Genomic DNA, 20,671 nt, shown 5'->3' on the forward strand with positions numbered 1-20,671 from the left:
CAAGAGTTTTTCATAGAGTCTACATTCCTGTTTGATCCATCCTGTTCCAATCTCTTACTCATTTTTCTTGTCATCAATGTATATTGGGAGGAAGTTGGGCTAAGTGAACAAAGAACAATATGGGACTCTAAAATGCCTTAAACCCTCCTTTATCAGGATTCTTCATCTTGAGGCAAGACAGTTTCTCAGCAGCATCACTGAGACTCAAACCCAGCTTTGAAGTCAGTTTGTCCATTCTTTGAATGACTGTTCATCTTCTGCTAGAGAAAGACTCCACCTCGTGCCTTGACCCTTCTGAGAACCAGTTCATGCAGAAGAATGGGTTCTTCTGATTGGTTGTCAGTTCATTCTTCTGACAGCCACTTACTAAGTATTAACACCTACTGTGTGCCAGCCCCCAAGGCCATGAGGTGAATAGAAAAGATCATAGTTCCTTCCTTTCTGGGGACAGCCCAGTCTAGGATTGGGACAGACTGAAAGAAGCTAGAACTTTTTGTTTGAAACCAATGAGAAAAATTGCTCTGTGGATATAAAACATTTTAATCTTGTGTTTCAACTCATTGATCCTATGAGCATAATTTAGAGGAATTTTTTTTTTTTCCTAGCACTGCAGTAGGTACAGAAATCAGAACTGTGCGAGAATCTGGGAACTCAGTGCTCTTAATTCAGCCTGTCTTCACTGAGGAGGTGCTCTCGGAGCTTAAATTGCTAGATTCCAGAAGCTCACACTGATCTTGCATTAGTTTCTAGAGAAATGAGGCAAAGAGAACTAAAGCTTTCCTCTCAGATTTACTTGGTAAAATGTTTTTCTTCTAAAGAGTGGTCCCCTGTAATCTCTAAGCTCTCTAGATGTTAAATATTTACAGTAAAGAGTCAACAAACCTGAGAAGAGACATCATGGAGCAGAGGTTGTGTTGCCTCCTGCTCTCAAAAAGAGGCGAAAAAGGCATCCGTAGAATCAGAAATACACACAGGACCATGACTGAAAAGAGCAGAAAGATTCCAGAACCTTTATATTGTCCATATTTTTATCTCCTCTTTCTCATCACTTAATAGTTAAACCAGAAAAGAGAGCTTGCTGCTTTTTGCAAGGAAGTGGATAGTGAGCGCAGGGAGCAGGACATGGTGTCCTACTCGACAGCCGTTCCTGGAAAAGAGGATGTCCAGGGTAGAGTGGGTGGTGGTGACCACCTCAGGGAAAGGGAAACAGGCTTCTGGGCCTGAGGTCAAGTGGGAAGCGATAGAGAGCTGACTGGGGCCTGAGGAAAGCCCTGAGGCCGGACAGCAGGAAGACCTGGGGTCTTTCCTATCTCTGTATTCACCATTTTATCCTTGATATAAAATTCAGGAAAATAACCTTCATAAATAATAACAACTTCTCTCTGAAGTAGTACATTTTACTAAATGGTCATCGTGGATCAGGTTGTGGTGGAAGGAAATTTTCTGCAGAAAGGAGAAAAGAACAAAATATATTTTATGAGTAGGAATGAACTCTGGGAATAGTTCTCTGACCCTATGTGTCTCAGAGATATTCTCAGCCTGGGTGAGAGGAAGTGGAACAAAGTGTGGAATGTGGGGAAGTGGGAGGAGCTGAGACACAATTCTTTCTCTGCCTCATCAAATGGAGTCATGTATCTTTAAGAAATGAGTCTGTTATCACTAGAGGAAATTTCTCACTCTGGGCCTAACTCCTTGCCTAGAACTTAATAAGTGTTAGAAATTTTCCTGCCTTTTTGGGAATCATTTTCACCCTTATCTCGGACTCTCTCTGGGTCACAGTAAAATATAGTGGGGAATGGTATGAGTTCACAGGAAATGTGGAGAAAGATCTGGCCTTTTTATAATAGTTTGTTGTAGATGTTAAAGCTCTTGGATTTGCATTTGATGTATGGGTTCACATATATCCTAAATGAATTAGAAACTTTAATTGTCAGAATCAAGAAAGTCAGACAACCAGATTTTATACTTGAGAGTATAAAAAGGATTTTGCTCACCAAAAATGACAACATAATTTACACACTATTTGCTATAGTTACGAGAGGTTGTATATTAGCATTTGCAAAAACACTGCCTTTCTGAATAACTGTGAATCACAGAAGAAGGCATCTATGCTGTTCTCAGAGGATTCTGGCTGTGGTGGGGCAGACATGAGAACTGGCCTATGAATCAGATCGGAATGTGCCCAGGCCCAACCAGTTGGTTCTGTGACTTGAAATCATTTCATCCTTTTGAACCTCCATATCTTCATCAGTAGATTGAGCAAAGATGTATGGCAGTTGATTTCCTAGCCCCCTTTGTAGATCCCTGACTCTACCTGGTGCAGTAGCAATAATTGTTATTTTTAAAAGTCGTATCTTTCCAGCAAAATAAATCTTCAGTGACTCTCAGGTTTATAAAGAATCTATTTTGCACCATATTCCACAAGCTGCCAAATTTGGGGTTTGGCCGACTGCTAAAGAGCCTGCTAGAAGGAGCAAATTCCAGAGCAGAGGGTCATTTTTTAGAATGCTTTGCCAAATACTCCCATATTTTCAAAGTTGTTGGGGGCCTTAAAACTTGAGCATTAGGGGAGAAACAATTGTTTAAAACACTCGGTGGATAGGTACACAAAAATGTTGAACTTTACAAATATTTTTGAATAGTTCACTACATTCCAATGACATGCCAAGTTGCACAGTCCTGCCACTTCCCTCCTTGTTATTTTTCCTCCCCTATCAACTTTGCTTGCTGTCCCAAAGAACTAGGTAATGAGAAAACACAGGCAGGTCTTTATTTTTGCTGGAATGTTTTTTCAGTTTGGCAAGCGGTTCTCAAACCAGGCAGCACAATAAAATCAACTGGGGAGTTTTTAAATCACATGATGACTGGACCCCACTCCCAGGTAATTAAGTCAGAATATTTGAGGAAAGGAATCCAAGCATCTGTACGTTTCTAAAAAAGCTACCCAGGTCTTTTTTACCTGCAACCAGGTTGTCTTGGCCCTTTACTAGACCAGCTAGCCTTAAAGTGTTCTATGGCCACAGTACCAGTCAGCATCTGGCTAGAAAAAGAGATGGAGCTTAGAAGAAATTGTGAAATTGTAGATCCCCACTACTGAAAAGTCAACTTTAAAAAGTTGATTAGGGGAGTATATTTCTTTAATGCCTCATTGTGGGATTTGACTATTCCTTTAGGTATAATATTTTGACTTGCTATAATAAATTCACCATTAGGACTGATAGTGAATAATTTGTGAATATTAATTGATGTACATATATTGCTCGATATAGTGAAGGGGGTTACAAAAAAAAAAGCTCCTTGGAGGATGGAGCTTATAAATCTTGGGATTCAAGAATTATGTACGACAGAACAAGACAGCAAAATCATATATTGTACAGAGAGTGAAAACTAAAATCATCGGCAACAGGAAGATAGCACAACTGGTTGAAATCACCTGAAAAGATTGTATGTAAGTCTGGGAATTCCAGTTGAGCTATTTCAAAGCCTGAAAGATGATGCTATAAAAGTGCTGCACTCAATATGCCAGCAAATCTGGAAAACTCAGCAGTGGCCACAGGACTGGAAAAGGTCAGTTTTCATTCCAATCCCAAAGAAAGGCAATGCCAAAGAATGCTCAAACTACCACACAATTGCACTCATCTCACACACTAGTAAAGTAATGCTCAAAATTCTCCAAGCTAGGCTTCAATAATACATGAACCGTGAACTTCCAGATGTTCAAGCTGGTTTCAGAAAAGGCAGAGGAACCAGAGATCAAATTGCCAACATCCTCTGGATCATCGAAAAAGCAAGAGAGTTCCAGAAGAACATCTATTTCTGCTTTATTGACTATGCCAAAGCCTTTGACTGTGTGAATCACAATAAACTGTGGACAATTCTGAAAGAGATGGGAATACCAGACCATCTGACCTGTCTCTTGAGAAACCTGTATGCAGGTCAGGAAGCAACAGTTAGAACTGGACATGGAACAACAGACTGGTTCTAAATAGGAAAAGGAGTACATCAAGGCTGTATATTGTCACCCTGCTTATTTAACTTATATGCAGAGTACATCATGAAAAACACTGGGCTGGAAGAAATACAAGCTGGAATCAAGATTGCCAGGAGAAATATCAATAACCTCAGATATGCAGATGACACCACCCTTATGGCAGAAAGTGAAGAAGAGCTAAAGAGCCTCTTGATGAAGGTGAAAGAGGAGAGTGAAAAAGTTGGCTTAAAGCTCAACGTTCAGAAACCTAAGATCATGGCATCTGGTCCCATCACTTCATGGGAAATAGATGGGGAAACAGTGGAAACAGTGGCAGACTTTATTTTTTGGGCTCCAAAATCACTGCTGATGGTGATTGCAGCCATGAAATTAAAAGACGCTTCCTCCTTGAAAGGAAAGTTATGGCCAACCTAGACAGCATATTGAAAAGCAGAGACATTACTTTGCCAACAAAGGTCCATCTAGTCAAGGCTATGGTTTTTCCAGTAGTCATGTATGGATATGAGAGTTGGATGGTGAAGAAAGCTGAGCACCGAAGAATTGATGCTTTTGAACTGTGGTGTTGGAGAAGACTCTTGAGAGTCCCTTGGACTGCAAGAAGATCCAACTAGTCCATCCTAAAGGAGATCAGTTCTGTATGTTCATTGGAAGGACTGATGTTGAAGCTGAAACTCCGATACTTTGGCCACCTCATGCGAAGAGCTGACTCATTGGAAAAGACCCTGATGCTGGTAAGGATTGGGGGCAGGAGGAGACGGGGACAACAGAGGATGAGATGGTTGGATGGCATCACCGACTCAATGGACACAGGTTTGGGTAAACTCCGGGAGTTGGTGATGGATAGGGAGGCCTGGCGTGCTGCGATTCATGGGGTCGCAAAGAGTCGGACATGACTGAGTGACTGAACTGAACTGAGTCTGGGTCATCCTCTCAATGTCTTCTTTCACTCAGTCAACAGGCAGCAGTGAACATTAGCTCTTAGCTAGGAAATCTTAGCTCTACCATTGATGGACTCTGTGACCTTGGGCATCATGTTACCTTTATAATCCTCAAGTTCCGATTTATGAGCTTTAATCTGTTAAAATGGGAAAAATGCTAAAACTGTCCTCATAGAGTTGCAAAGAATAAATAACATGATTTAAGCAAAATGCCTGGAAATTAATAAGAGCTCTATTTTACTGAATTTTATTCCTCCTTCTTATTGCATCTTCTGGACATATACACCACTAGGGCACCAGATCAGCCATGGGAATGAGACAAAAGAAATGCCTCAAGCTTCTTCGTACCATAAATCCCTACCATCTGTCAAAGATGGTGCTATCACCAGAAAAAGTAGACGCACTCTGTTCAGTTACCCTTAGCAAGAGACAGGCTATCCAGATCATTCTCAGTATTTATAATATTTTTATTTATTAGGATACATAATGTATGTCTCACATCACTGCACAGAGGATGGAGGTGAAAACTGTACTTTTGTAACTGATACAATAAGAGGAACATAGAAAAGCACTTTTCAGTGCGTGGACACCACTGTGTGCACACAGAGCACTATACCCACCCATCTAGGGGTCCTTGCTCTGTGTACTGAGCCACAAAAGCTTGTGGAGCCCCACAGTGCTGGGATTGGATTTGTATCAGCCATGACCCTCCATTAAACTTCCAATCAAGTAAGTGAAATGAAAGTCACTCAGTCGTGTCCGACTCTTTGTGACCCCATGGACTCTACAGTCCATGGAATTCTCCAGGCCAGAATACTGGAGTGGGTAGCCTTTCCCTTCTCCAGGCGATCTTCCCAACCCAGGGGTAGAACACAGGTCTCCTGCATTGCAGGCTGATTCTTTACCAGCTGAGCCACAAGGGAAGCCCAAGAATACTGGAGTGGTAGCCTTTACCTTCTCCAGGAGATCTTCCCAACCCAGGAATCGAACCGGGGTCTCCTGTATCGCAGGTGGATTCTTTACCAACTGAGCCATCAGGAAAGCCTAGCCAATCAAGTAAAATTAATGTTAATTCTTAGGTTGAACAGTAGGTGTTGTCTTTCCTTCCATGTAGTCACCTTAATTCCTGTGGTACCTGTTCGTGATTATTTGAATATCATTAGTCCACTGCTCAGATTTCTTTGGCTGGCTGTTTCAGCTGAATGTAAGTCATAAACAAACCGCAATTCTCTTGCTATTTCTATGTCGTTTGCAAACAACAGAAAGCAACTCTGGTAATATAAGCAATAAAGAAATATTTTAAAAGATGAGGTCTCAGATACGAAGAAAAGGAGGAAGACATAGTCAAGTCCCTATAGTCAAATACAGAAATATCTGTATAGGATAAAGCAGTTGATGGAATTGCCACCCCAAGACATCCACCACCAATCCACTGAATGTAAACCTCAATCATATATACATATGGCTGATTCTTGTTGCTGTACAGCAGAAACTAATACAACATTGTAAATCAATTATACTCCAATTTTTAGGAAATAACTCAAACAGAGCTTCTGAGAATACTCTTTATGTGCAAGAACATCAGATTGGCCATCCAGAGCTCATAGATTCACCTTCTGTGGACGAGGAGGCAGAATGAAGTACTAGTCCATATTCCTATCCTCATCTCCTCTGTATCCTGAAATTCCATACCTTCCCCAACTAGGAAAAGTGTGTGGGTGCTGGAGAGTAGAAACAAAAGAAAATATCCACTAACCATTTTAGAACAGTAGGAATATGAGAATTAACATTTACTAAGTCCCATGCAAGGCAGCCTCTATACCATGGTAGGGGCTCAGGCCTGCAGCCAGACTGTCATTGTTCAGACCCCAACTCAGCCACCTGCTGGAAGGAGCAGAGGTGGTGCTGAGCCTGGAACCTGTGTCAGTCTGACTGTAGGGCCTGCTGTCCCAACACTAGTTCATCCAATCCAGTAAGTTTTGACTCTTAATTCTTCATCACAGCAGAGATGCTAATTAGTTAGGGAAACCTTTAGGAAGCCTGCATCCCTTTCAGGCTTCATATCTTCTTAGGAAAAAAATAAATTACCTAACCATAGTTGTGGTACATATATATAATAGAATATTACACAGCCATAAAAAGGAATGAATTTGAGTCGGTTCTAGTGAGGTCGATGAACATAGAGCCTGTTATACAGAGTGAAATAAGTCAGAAAAAGAAAAATAAATATTGTATATTAACACATATATATGAAATCTAGAAAAATGGTACTGATGAACCTATTTGCAGGGCAGGAATAGAGACCCAGTCATAGAGAGCAGACTTGTAGACACAGCGGGGAAGGAGAGGGTGGGACAAATTGAGAGAGTAGCTTTGAAACATATGCATCACCATATGTGAAATAGATAGCTAGTGGGAAGTTGCTGAATAGCACAGGGAGCTCAGTTTGGTGCTCTGTGATAACCTAGAGGGGTGGAATGGGTTGGGGGGGTAGGAGGGAGGTTCAAGGGTGAGGAGATAGAAGTATACTTATGGCTGATTTACATTGTTATATGGCAGAAACCAACACAATACTGTAAAGCAATTATCCTCCTATTAAAAATAAATTTAAAATTCTTTTTTAAAAACTAGTTGAATACTTGGCACATTTTTTTTTCTTTTATGTAACTACTTCCATTAAATCTTGACTTAGCTTTGCTCTTGGGCTCCAGATTTGGGGATGGATGTCTCATTCACCAGTAAGAACTTAAGAACCAGTTCTATTGTTAGATTTTAAATGGTGGCTTATTGAAGTAGCCCAGGGATCACTAAATTTTTAGACCCGGAAATTCTGAGCAGGAGATTCGGTATTAGTCCTGAAGAACAACAGGAGTTCAGGAGACTCAGGGAGCACCTGGCTTCTACAGTCACAATCTTCTTGAGGTCAGGTCAGGCCTCTCAAGTCTCTTATCGCTGCCTTTCCCTAGCTGACATTTGGCCGTGGAAGGAAATGGAAGTCAGGAGAGAGGAAGATGACGCTGTACCTCCCTACTCCCAATACACACTTGTCCTTACTTCAACACTGTTTTCCAATCCAGCTGTCAAACTTCAAGCATGAAAAAGGAGGAACTAGCAAACATAACCAGATTTCCTCTTGGACACCAAGTGCTAGGGCTTACCAGGTGGAGCAGTGGTAAAGAATCTGCCTGTCAATGCAGGAGATGCAGGTTAAATCCCTGGGTCAGGAAGATCCCCTGGAAGAGGATATGGTAACCCACTGTAGTATTCTTGCCTGGGAAATATCATCGATAGAAGAGCCTAGAGGGCTACAGTCCTTGGGGTCACAAAGAGTCGGACATGACTGAGCAACTGAGCATGCGCCAAATGCAAAGCAGAGTAGGTTACAAAAATTCTAAAGAACAAAACTCACCAGGGTTTTTACTCTCCTGTGGTTAAACCTCAATTTGGAGGTGTGCATGCATGCATGCTCAGTTGATAAGTCCAATTCTTTTTAACCCCATGGACTGTAGCCTACTAGGCTCCCCTGTCCATGGGATTTTTCAGGCAAGAATACTGGAGTGTGTTGCCATTTCCTCCTCCACGGGATCTTCCTGACCCAGGGATTGAACCTGCATCTCCTGCATTGGCAGGAGGATCCTTTACCACTGAGCTACCTGGTGAGCCAATGTTAAAATATAAAACATATAGCAAGTGTTTCTCTTCCTAATGTTGTCAGATTTAGGGGCTGGGAGGAATAGCAAATATGACAGACTTATTCTAAATGACTATTCATGGCTTACCTGAAATTCAAATTTAACTGACTGTCTAGAAACCCTTTTCTCCTTCTTCCCTCCATCTTTCACAGCATCAGAGTTTTTTTTCCAATGAGCTGGCTGTTTGCATCAGGTGACCAAAATATTATAAGAAGTGTCCAAAAGTTCGGACACAACTGGGTAACTAAAGAACAACAACTAGCAACCCCACACCCCCATGTTCATCACTTCAGTACCCCTGGCCGTGACTGGCTTAGGTCAGAGAGATCTTTGCTGAGTGGAGATTGGGAGGAGCATGGGTGGGTGTATTCCTGTCCAGGACTGGGTTTGGCTCTAGTTTTAGAGCCTTTGTTGGAAGAATGGAGAAGGGCTGATCTCTTCTGTGTTTGAAGAACATTGATCTTAACCTTTCAATAATAGCACTGAATGTAAATAAATGTCTACTTAACTATCATCTCTTCCAGATGATTCTAATATCCTAAAATAATCAGGTCATCACCTTTCTCAATTCAGTCACCTGAGATTGTTACTCCAGGGAGGTACCTAATTACAAGATGTCTTTACAGTAGTGGTAGTTATGTTTATGATGCAATTTGATACTGTGAGGTTTTCTTACAAAATTCAATTGGTCATTACAAGTAGGCTTATACTCTTGATAAATTAAGATTAATTTAAACTATCACCAAAAGTAAGTCACAAAAACTCCATAAATTCAAGAACAACATACAACAGGAAGACAGTGTTAGGTGATAGTTAAGGACAAAAGCAATGGAATTATGCCTCCTGGGTTTAGTGTCTCCAAAAAGGACATTTCAGTGATGACTTCCATTTCCTCACCGATAAACTAAATGCCAACCTAACAGAGTTTTTTTTTTTTAATTGAGATTTTTAACACTTTTTATAATTCTTGATCCAGAATAAATGCTCAAGACATTTTACCTGCTTTAGATGCTATTGAAAATTTTTATCCTTGGGACTCAAAAAATATCCATGAACAATGAGCACGTTTTCAGTTCTGAAAAGAAACCCATGTGCCAGCAGAAGCAAAAACAGATGTCCTTGTTTTCAAATGAAGATGATTTCTTTATAGGAAAGATGATTATTAATGATGCCTTATAGACAGTTGAACATATCTGCTATTCATAGCAGGATCTTAAACCATGAAGTTAGTGTTTATTTCTATTAATATAAAAGAATCATTCTTAAGTCATGGCATAAAGTTTTCATCTCCAGCCCATCCCATAAACACACTGGAAACTGCCATTCTTTGGGAGGGACAGAGAAACTGGGGGCTGTTGAAGGCACCGTTTTGTGAATTAGATAGGAAGGGCTCATTTGTAGGCTGAAATAAGAGTTGAGCCTTCTCTGGTGGCTCAGATGGTAAAGAATTCACCTGCAATGCAGGAGTTGTTGTCCAGTCATTCAGTCATGTCCAACTCTTTGCAACCCCATGGACTGCAGCATTCCAGGCTTCCCTGTCCTTCACCATCTCCTGGAGCTTGCTCAAATTCTTGTCCATTGTGCAATGCAGGAGACCTGGGTTCTATCCCTATGTTAGGAAGATCCCCTGGTGAAGGGAATGGCAACTCACTCCAGTATTCTTGCCTGGGAAATCCTATGGACAGAGGAGCCTGGCAGGCTATAGTCTACAGGATTGCAAAGAGCTGGACACGACTGAGTGACTAAGCACATTGCACACCATCACCTGCCCGGCCATCTCTCTGAGACCAGGGTCCTGCTTGCAGAGGAAGGACTCTGAAGCCAGTCCCAGGAGGAGCGGCCTCAGGGCCTAGCCTTGCACATCTCCTCCTAGAGTTTTGGAAGTTTAACCCTCCCAGAGAGGTGGCAAAGCTTTTTCCAGTCTCTTCATTTCTGGAAAGTGGTGTGTTTATTCCCTCCCAGGCCTTTTCACTTTTATTCTGAATCACAGGAAAAATAATAATAGTAAAAGTCTGTCTGTATTATGACTGGCTAAACAAATGGGGATTTTTGTAGAAGTAATGTTTTCAAGGAGTGTCACCTAGCAGCTGGATTCCTTTGCCTGGACAGAACTGGCTCCCTAAAAGCAAAAAGAAATGGAAGCACTTGGGGTGGTAAATTGTATCAGTTTGGAATCAGTTTGGAACAGTTTAAAACCTCTCAAATCCAGCACATTCTAAAGCTTTAAAGCTATCCACTAAGAAATCATTCTGAGGAATTTTTTCCATTAAACATTTAGTCTGGTTCAAACCTAATAAGATGCTAATCTTTTCAAAACTTGTTTTCCCTTATTTGGCTGTTTTGCTTTTTATAAAAAGTCAGTAAGAGTTTAATATACCAGAACTGTTGAATACACGGGGTGGAGTAGAATGTACCCTAAGCTTGATTTCCAGAGAACTAGGTCCAAACCTGGATTCCATAACTAAGTGATTTTACAACCCTGGGCATCACTAAGCCATTGTGAACCTCTCTATAAAGGAGGATAACGCCACCTGGAAATGTGCTGTGTGCTTAGTCACTCAGTTGTGTCCGACTCTTTGCGACCTCATGGACTGTAGCCTGCCAGGCTCTTCTGTCCATGGAGATTGTACACTAAATTATGGAGCTTTTCTGTAAGGACTCAGCTCACGCAGTAGGTGTTCAATAAATGTTAACATCTGTGGCCACAGGGGGGATCTGGTCACAACTTTCGTTAGAGCTTCTTCTTTAATTAAATGTGAAATGAATTTTACTCATAGAAACTAAAATAGCTTGAGAAGACAGACATCATTCTAGGGTAAGTAGCAGAAATGCAGAACTGTATAATTGTGCTTTAATTCACTGAAGGTTAAAAATGATGCAAAATCAGAATAGCATTTATTTCTTCTGCCAGAATCTTACCCTATTTCTTTCCTTTTATTTGTTTAAGCATAGGAGATTAGGATGGTACAGACATTTGAGGATCTAAACTATTTGTAAATATGTGTCTTTGCATATGCAGATCATAATATATGTATTTTTAAAGTTGTTCCAACTGTATTTGTGGCAGAGGTCAGCAACTTTTTTTTCTGTAAGGAGACAAAGATAGTACAGTTTTATTCTTTGCAGTCCTCACAGTCTCCTGAGTGAGAGACTAATTCTTTTTTTTAATTAATGTATTTTTTAATTGAAGAATAATTGCTTTACAGAATTTTGTTGTTTTCTGTCAGAGTAAGAGACTGATTCTTAATCAGAATTACTTAATTCTGCCACTTTAGTGCAAAATTAGCCATAGACAATAGTAAACTAAAGAACATGACTGTGTTCCAATAAAACTTTATTTATAAAAACTGACGGTGGGGGAAATTTGGCCCATAGGACAATTTGTTGATATTTGGCCTGGAGCATGATATAGAGTCCATTTACAAATTAGGCATAATTAAGATAACTTATCCAAGGAGAAAAATGTGTATGACTATATATATATATTCATATTCATAAGTTATTAATTCAGCAGTTATATAACATTAACCTTAGTATATTTATTTTGCTAAATTTATTTCTTTAAAAAAGCATCATGGCTTGGTGAGTTTTAAAAAACAGTGTGGTTCTTAAAGTAGATTCAGTTGAGATGCTGGTATGTTATCATGGTGGAATCAGTTCACATCTCACCATTGCTTTTTGAATGCTAACCTGGAGCCATGTGTACTTGCACAGTAGGCTTTACTATTTTCCCGTGGTAGACACAGTTCAAGGTTGGACTCAAACCCATTGCATAAATGTCCAGGACAGGATTTCCTTCTCCTGCACAAGAATATCTTGTGAATTTCCTGGGTAGTACATTCAAGCATAGCTTACCTGACAGCATCAGAGCCATTGTGTTCTAAGGAATTTCCTGCAGAGATTAAACTGGTTAGGCTTACATCTGTGTTTTACAACTATATCCCATGTTAACCTTTAACAATACCTTTTAAGAATGTTTATGTGTGATTCCTTTCTCCAGGAAGACATTGAAAGTAAGGAAATACCTAGACCATCAGAGAACTTTGAGAATTAGAGAAGGCTAGTACATTATCCCCTTTGTGCCATAATAATGAGAGGCCAATTCAATTTTCAGGGCCTTAACAATCATCCAGGACTAACACGCACATCAGAAAGGCAGCCAATTTCTCACCATTTAGAAATTCTAATTTTATAAATTCTAATTCTTTTGTATTTTGAGACTATCTATGAATCAGAAGCTTTATGTAAAAGTAACAAGGTAAATACAGTTAGCTGTCAAGAGACCCCAAAATATCAGTGTCTTAACACTGACTTTTCTTTCATATTTCTCAGTCCATTGTGGGTGCAGTGACCCCAACCGCACCTTGTACTGTGCCCTGGGGTATACATCCCTCTAAGATCACAGCAGAAAGAAAGAGAAAGGTGTTGGTAGGAAACAGCACACCTGCTCTTCACTGCCTTGGCTGGAGGTGACACATTATCACTTCTCATCATTCATTGACCAGAACCAGCCCACATGACTCCCACCTCACTGCAAGGATCACTAGGAAACAGGGAGATGCACATGGATATTTGGTGACAAATGGTGAGGCTTAACACAGAATAACATTTTAAAAATTTGGTTCTTGTGCTGAGTTGAAAAATCAGTCAGGTAAGAACTAATAAGAAACTTATCTCAGATTATTTAGCTGGTTTTGACAAAGGCATAAGCTGATAGAATGTTTGCTACATTCTCTGCTTGCTTTTCTACTTTTAAATAGTCTGTGGTATTTACAATTTTCTACCCTTTAACTTAGTGGACAGATAAAACCCTTGTCTAATTATGTAATCCTTTATATTGTGTTATTAAATTGGTACTTATCTATTTCTTTGTAGTGATAGCCTACATTCTAAGTGTGTGTGTGTGTGTGTGTGTGTGTGTGTGTGTATCTTACTTCTCCAGTTATAATCAGTACAGGAACACAGTATCAATGTGTACTCAATAAATGTTGGTTTATTAATAGATTAACGTAATTTTGCATACACCAGTGAATATGGAGACCTTCAGTAAACTTTGGTATCATCGAGAGCATGAAGCTTAAGAGTGACTGCCTATAGTTTTCATTTCTAGACAGCTTAGGGATTTTTGTTTCTCAAATTATATCCACTGAATTACAAAGTCTATTGTGGAGTCTAGGAATCTCTAGTAGTTAAAAAATGCTTTTAAGCTGCTTTTCCCCCCATTCTCAGTGAAAATGGTCCTTTTGAAATCCATTAGAAAGACTATTCTCTTTGGGTGCTTGTTGCTGTAAGCAGATTAGCTTATACATAATTGATAAATGGAGCAATGATGTCATTCAAACATGTCACTCTAATGCAGTTTTCCCCAGCAACTTAATGGTTATGCCCCCAAGTACCAGCACCTGAATGCCAGTTACACTAAGAGCTGGACACAGCGCACATGGACTAACACAGCATGGACACAGCGCTCATTCTCCTCACATGCTTCCTCTTGGCTTAGTTTTACCATACGTATGATTTCTTGGAAAAATTTATTACCTGGCTCGCCCCACACTAAGTTCATTTTCCCTTTGTTGCCATAACTCTGCAGCTTCAACATTTTCTTACTCCCTTCCATGAAAGACCTATATGTAGTATAGCATTTATTTGTTAGGAATTTAGCATGCCTTTAGACTTTTGTGCTATAATTTTTATTTGGGTTGCTATCAGTTTGTGCTTTGGCCAAAAAATTGTGTAGGTTTTCAGTAAGCTGTCCAAAATCTATTTTTACTGCAAGCTCTCTTATTTTTACATTTGACTTTGTAGAACACATGAGATTGCTGTAGGAATGACTATGTTACATTATAGTAGACAGGCCTGTGTTCTTACAACTTCAACTGCATGTATTTTGAAGAATAAAGGATGTCAATAACAAAATTGGTGTGGCACCTATTTGAGAATTTGCCACGTGGAGGCAGTTTTCTGACCTTTTGTCCTTTAGGTATGAAACTGCTCTACCATTCCTAAATGGAGTTCATGTAGAGAATCTCACTTCAATCTCAGAGCAATACCACTGGATCACTGTGAATGTTTCTACCTGAAGGCTTGGAAATTTAGGCTGAGAGGAAAGAGATGTTCTGCTTAAGGGAGATTAGTGATATAGTTCTCAATATAATTAGATGTTCTACTCAAGTAACTATATTTTGAGCATCTATTTTATGCAAGGCACTGGAGATACAGAGATAAATAAGATGAAACCCAGCCCTCCTCCAGCCCACTTCCTCCCACTGATGTGGGCACCCTTTTCAGCTTGGGCTGGGTGGGGCCCAGAGAACTGCCTCTATCCAAGAGAGGCAACGGCATTGCCGCTTTCTTAGAAGAGCTGACAACTGAGTACCCTGGCTGCTCTGTGTAAGGCGTGGGACACTTGGGTGGCTCTTGGCCAAGGGGCCTTCACCTGTTGCCAACTGGAAGTCTGTCACTTGACTCTATTTCCTCACCATTCCCTGTTCTAGCCTCTACCCATGACTTTGACTTATCCAGTGGAAACAACTCCAAGACTGCAGAAGTCCTGTTGCCTCTCATCTTTCTGCCTTGTATGACCTATAATTTCATCCACAGGTGCATAGTGAAGATGGACAATCATTGTTTCATGTTCTTCATCTGAGGCAGTTGACAGGGAATTCAAATAAGAGCAAGGAAATTGTTTCCTCCTCTGGGTCCCATCAGTAAACTAGCCATGGTACCCTAACCAAGGGATTTCAACTGCTTGGGCCTCCGTGTCTTCATTGTGTAAGGATACTTTCTAATGACATAGCCTACATGAGGCCTTTTCCGATTGTAGCCTTCCGAGACTCCTCAAGGACACACCTGGGTATTTTCAGTGTGTGCTCAAGGAGGGCTCCAAGGAACCAGATACACAGAGTTTTATGGAGAGAGAGGACTTGCTGGTGCCCTGACTTTCCTGAGATGGTTCTGTGTCTTAGACAAGCCTCAGAGCTACTTACAGACTGAATGGTCACCACGGTGGCACCTTATGGGTGCGGAACATTTAAACATTTTAAGTGATTTCCCTGGTGACTTAGACAGCAAAGAATCTGCCTGCAGTGCAGAAGACCAGGGTCTGTTCCCGGGGTTGAGAAGATTCCCTGGAGAAGGAAATGGTTACCCACTCCAGTATTCTTGCCTGGAGAATTCCATGGACAGAGGAGCCTGGCGGGCTACAGTCCATGGGGTCACAAAGAATTGGACACGACTGAGCAACTAACACTCTCAAATGATCATGGACTTGTAAAAACCCATTATAGAAAGAATGGAGCTGTTTAAGATACAGAGACAGTAATAAAGAAGATAACTATGTTTGAAGGCAATTCAAATTATTTTTAATGAATAAAATATTGGAGAAGATAATCATTTTCAAAATTAATGAAAAAGGCTCTACAATATTCATATTACTATCACTTTCATTACTTGATTTGTTGTGTTGTTTAGTTCTAAGTTTTGTCCAAATTTTTTGCGATCCCATGGACTGTAGCCCGCCAGGCTCCTCTGTCCATGGAGTTCTCCAGGCAAGAATACTGGAGTGAGTTGCCATGCCCTCCTCCAGGGGATCTTCCCCACCCAGGGATAGAACTCCGGTCTCCTGCATTGGCAGGCAGATTCTTTACCACTGAGCCACCAGGGAAGCTCCTCATTACCTGATTACAGATATATAAATCCTAAATGTATGTGTTTAGAGTGAGTGACATTTAAGGTTATCTTATTCTCTCTGACGCCCCAGTCTTTTTCTGCTTTAGGAAAATGGAGGTCACCTAAGTTCTGAGATCTCTTCTAGTTGTACTTTTGATTCCACGATCCTACTTAGGCAAAAGCCACAACACATTTAATGTTTATTTACTTGGTCAATGTTTAGCCTGTGGTTGAGCATTTAAATATCCCAATGAAGACTGAAAAAGCAGAGTAGAGAATGGTGAAATACAGACAAAGGAAGAGAAATAATTGGAAACCAGGGGAAAACAAGGGGAAAGACTGAACAGTATTTTTACCATTTCTTTTTAATTTCTCCCACATGCTTAGAAAATAGAATAGGTTTTTGTATGCTAGTAGTAGTCTTATAAATGAATTAAACATATCATCAGCACTTGCCAATTTATTTCACACGTATACAAAGTCAGGTAAATGTGTTCTACACTCCCCACATAGATGGTATGTCATATGTTTGAAAAGTTGTAGCTTGAATAAATGTACCCTACCATAAGAGTGGTGTATTTGTTTTATATTCTCATAATGATCTGTGACCTAATTTCTTTCAGCCCTAACCATGCTTATTCTATGGGTTTAAAAGAAGAAAGAAAAACTATATATATATACACACAATTATACATCACTCATCAGAGAAATTAAATATGGAAATACATTTAAATATGTACGTGGTTCATCCGAATTTTAGTATCTATCCTTCATCATGTTTCCTTTTGTCTCCCATTAAAGACAAAATAGCTGGGAAGGTTGTTTATCTTAATGGGCTGATAAGTAACCAAGTAAAACTTATTGTACTTTTACCCAATGCTAGTGGCAGGAAGCCCAATTTGCAGAATTCGCAATTACACAATCCTGTATTAGCCACCAAAGAGAAAGATTTTTTTTTAATGTTTAAATAGGAAAAATAAGGACCAAATAGTCTTTAAAAAGCAAATCTGACAAAGGGTACAGGGGCTCAGAGGGTAAAGAATCTGTCTGCGATGCAGGAGACAAAGGTCCAATCCCTGGAAGGAAATGGCAACCCACTCCAGTATCCTAGCCTGAAAAATCCCATGGACAGAGGAGCCTGTCAGGCTATCCAGTCCAAAGGGTCACAAAGAGTTGGATGTGACTGAGCACCTACGCGTGTGCACATGCACACACACACACAGGAACTCTATTATGTGTTCTAAATGCATATGAATCTACATTACCTCAAAACATAAAATTGAATTTGAAAAAGACATTGTTTATGGTTATGATGGTGTGGACTTAAGAAAGTCAGCTGCTCTATCAGTAAACAAAGGATGTTGAGGCCATCAAGCCTTCAGCCACTGCCACTGCCTCCAGCAGCATACCTTGAGGGGATCCACGAGGAAACAAAACAGGATACTGGCCTTAGCCGGTGCCTATCAAAGGAGAGATTTCAGTGAGCTCAGACCTGTATCTTTCCATTCATAACAAAGCACTAAATTCATTACCTTGAGATGTCTGGTTTGCTTTAATTAACAGTAATCTTTTGATGTTTGGATTACCTTGTTTTGTTGCAAAAACTCCTGTGTATCCTAGCCCCTCCCTTACCTCTTCAGAGCAGTTCCTTGGAGTTGAGAGGCTCTCTCCTGTACTTAAGTCCTCAGAAAGCATAATTCTCAACTTTTAGGTTGTGTATTTTGTTTCATTTGACAGTGGCTAATTGAGCTGCTTTGATTTTTTAATTTATGGTGCATGCTTAGTCACTCAGTCTTATCTGACTCTTTGTGACCCTTTGTACTGTAGCTGGCCAGGCTCCTCTCTCCATTGGATTTTTCAGGCAAGAATGATGGAATGGGTTGCCATTTCCTTCTCCAGGGGATCGTCCCGGCCCAGCGATCAATCCTGAGTCTCATGTGTCTCCTGTATTGCAGGCAGATTCTTAACACACTGAGCCATCAGGGAAGCCCTTATTTATGGTAAAATACATATAAAATAAAATTTACCATTTAACCATTTTAAAGTTACAATTCAGTGACCTCAAGTACATTTATAATGTTTTGAAACAATAACAATAAAGTTCCAGCACTTTCCACCACCCCAGAGAGAAATTCCGTATCTCTAGAGCAATCACTCCCCTACCTCCCTCCCCTCAGGCTCTGGAAACCACAAATCTGCTGTTTCTATGAATAGGCCAATTCTTTATATTCCATATAAATGGAATCACACAATATGTGAGTTTTGGTGCCTAATTTCTTTCATTTAGAATGTTTCCAAGGTTTATTCATGATATAGCATGTATCAGTACTTTCATAGTACTTTCCCCCTTTTATGGCTGAATAATATTCCACTATATGGATAAATCATGTTTTATTAGTTCATTAGTTGATGTAATATTAAGGTTGTTTCCATCCTTTGGCTCTCATGAATAGTGTTTCTCTGAACAACTGCATACAAGCATTTGTGTGAACATATGTTTTCACTTTTTTGAGTATTATACCTGAGATTGGAGTTATTGGGTCATATGGTAGCTCTGTTTAACTTTTTTAAGGAACTACCAAACTTTTCCGTATCAACTATACCATTTTACATTCCCATCAGCAATATATGAGTGTTCCAATTACTCCAAATGCTTTCCAAAACTCATTTTTCTGGTTGGTTTGTGTTTTTTCAGTGACCATCCTATTGGATAAGAAGTGGTATCTCATTGTGGTTTTGATTTACTTTTCCTTACTAATTAATGACGTTGAGCATCTTTTCACATACTTATTGGCAGTTTATGTAGCTTATTTGGAGAAATGTCCTTTAAAGTCCCTTGTCAATTTTCTGATGAGGCTGTCTTCCTCCTTGTTATTGAGTTGCTTCTTATTTTAAAAACAAATGAAGATTTAGGTTGTGCAGGAAATGTTCTTTTCTAGACTTAAGTGGTAGTTACATGGATGAATTCACTTTGTGATCATTTATGCCCTTATGTACATTTGTCAAAAATGAGGATATGTGCCATTTTCTGAATATCAGTTTCCTAGGGCTGCCGTAACAAATTCACCCAATTTGAGAGAAAAGATTCTCTCATGGTTCTGGAGGCTCAAAGTCCAAAATCAAGATGGTGGCAGAGTGAGTTTCTCTCTGAAGACTAAGGAGAATCCTTCCTAACCTTTTATAGTTTCTGGTGGCTCTTGGAATTCCTTGGAATACCATGGCTTGTAGACACATATCTGTAGTCTCTACTTCTGTCTTTACATGGTCTTCTCCTTGTTTCTGGTTCTAAGTGTCTCAAATCTCCCTCTCCCTTCTCTTATAAGGATACCGGTAATTAAATTTTCGAGAAAGTTGTGCAGGCTCTGGAAACCACAAATCTGTTTCTATGAATAAGCCAATTCTTTATATTTTGTATAAATGGAATCACACAATATATGGCCTTTAATGTCTAATTTCTTTCATTTAGAGTGTTTCCAAGGTTTATTCATGATACAGCATGTATCACTACTTTTATAGTACTTTTCCCCGTTTTATAGCTGAAAAATATTCCACTGTATGGATAAATCATATTTTATCGGTTCATTAGTTGATGTAATATTAAGATTGTTTCCATCCTTTGGCTCTCGTGAATAGTGTTGCTCTGAGCAATTGCGTACAAGCTTTTGCATGAACATATGTTTTCAGCTGTTTGAGTATTTGAGTCACTCAGTCGTGTCCTATGCTTTGAGACCCCAAGAACCGTAGCCTATCAGGCTCCTCTGTCCATGGGATTCTCCAGGCAAGATTACTGGAGTGGGTAGCTATTCCCTTTTCCAGGGGATCTTCCCAACTCAGAGATTAAACCTGGGTCACCTGCATTGTAGGCTTTCCCATCTGAGCCACCAGGGAAGTCCTGTTAAATTTTGTGTCCACTCTAAATACAGGATGTTCTCATCTGGAGACCCTGAATTACATTTGCAAAGGTCCCATTTCCAAATAAAGTTGCATTCACAAATACTAGCGGTTGGGGCTTGGGCATATTTTGGGGGAGATAGTTCAACCCATTACACTGAAGATATGTCATACTTCAATTTTTTAAAAACAGAATTTAAAGAAAAGATATGGTAAATAATTGTAGGAAAATGTGGCAATCTGCGTTTCTGTGTCAACAGATCTGTAGGTTTAGTGAAACAGGAGAATTCATGCAAACTTGCCACCCTATAAAAGAAAACTTCTTAATCAGTTTTTGAAAATGTTTTTGCTAAATACAATTCTGAAAGTAACATTTTCAAATAGTTTTCAAAGGACATTGATGTATTTTTTTTCCTTTATTTAAGAGGAAGCTCATGAAAATAGTAACATCTTCACATATAGAGAGAACATACTTTTCTTTAAATACACTT

The 20,671-nt window shown here is 39.8% G+C and overlaps 1 protein-coding gene across 3 annotated transcripts in view; it reads left to right on the forward strand.

Moving 5' to 3' along the window:
• ITGA1 (integrin subunit alpha 1) overlaps nt 1-20,671 on the forward strand; it is a 154,706-nt gene that overhangs the window by 24,213 nt on the left and 109,822 nt on the right. The gene's annotated exons all lie outside the window — the stretch shown is intronic.

Source organism: Giraffa tippelskirchi, chromosome 8 (genome assembly GCF_054371585.1).
Source record: "Giraffa tippelskirchi isolate mGirTip1 chromosome 8, T2T-mGirTip1v1.2.pri, whole genome shotgun sequence".
Classification (NCBI taxonomy): Eukaryota; Metazoa; Chordata; class Mammalia; order Artiodactyla; family Giraffidae; genus Giraffa; species Giraffa tippelskirchi.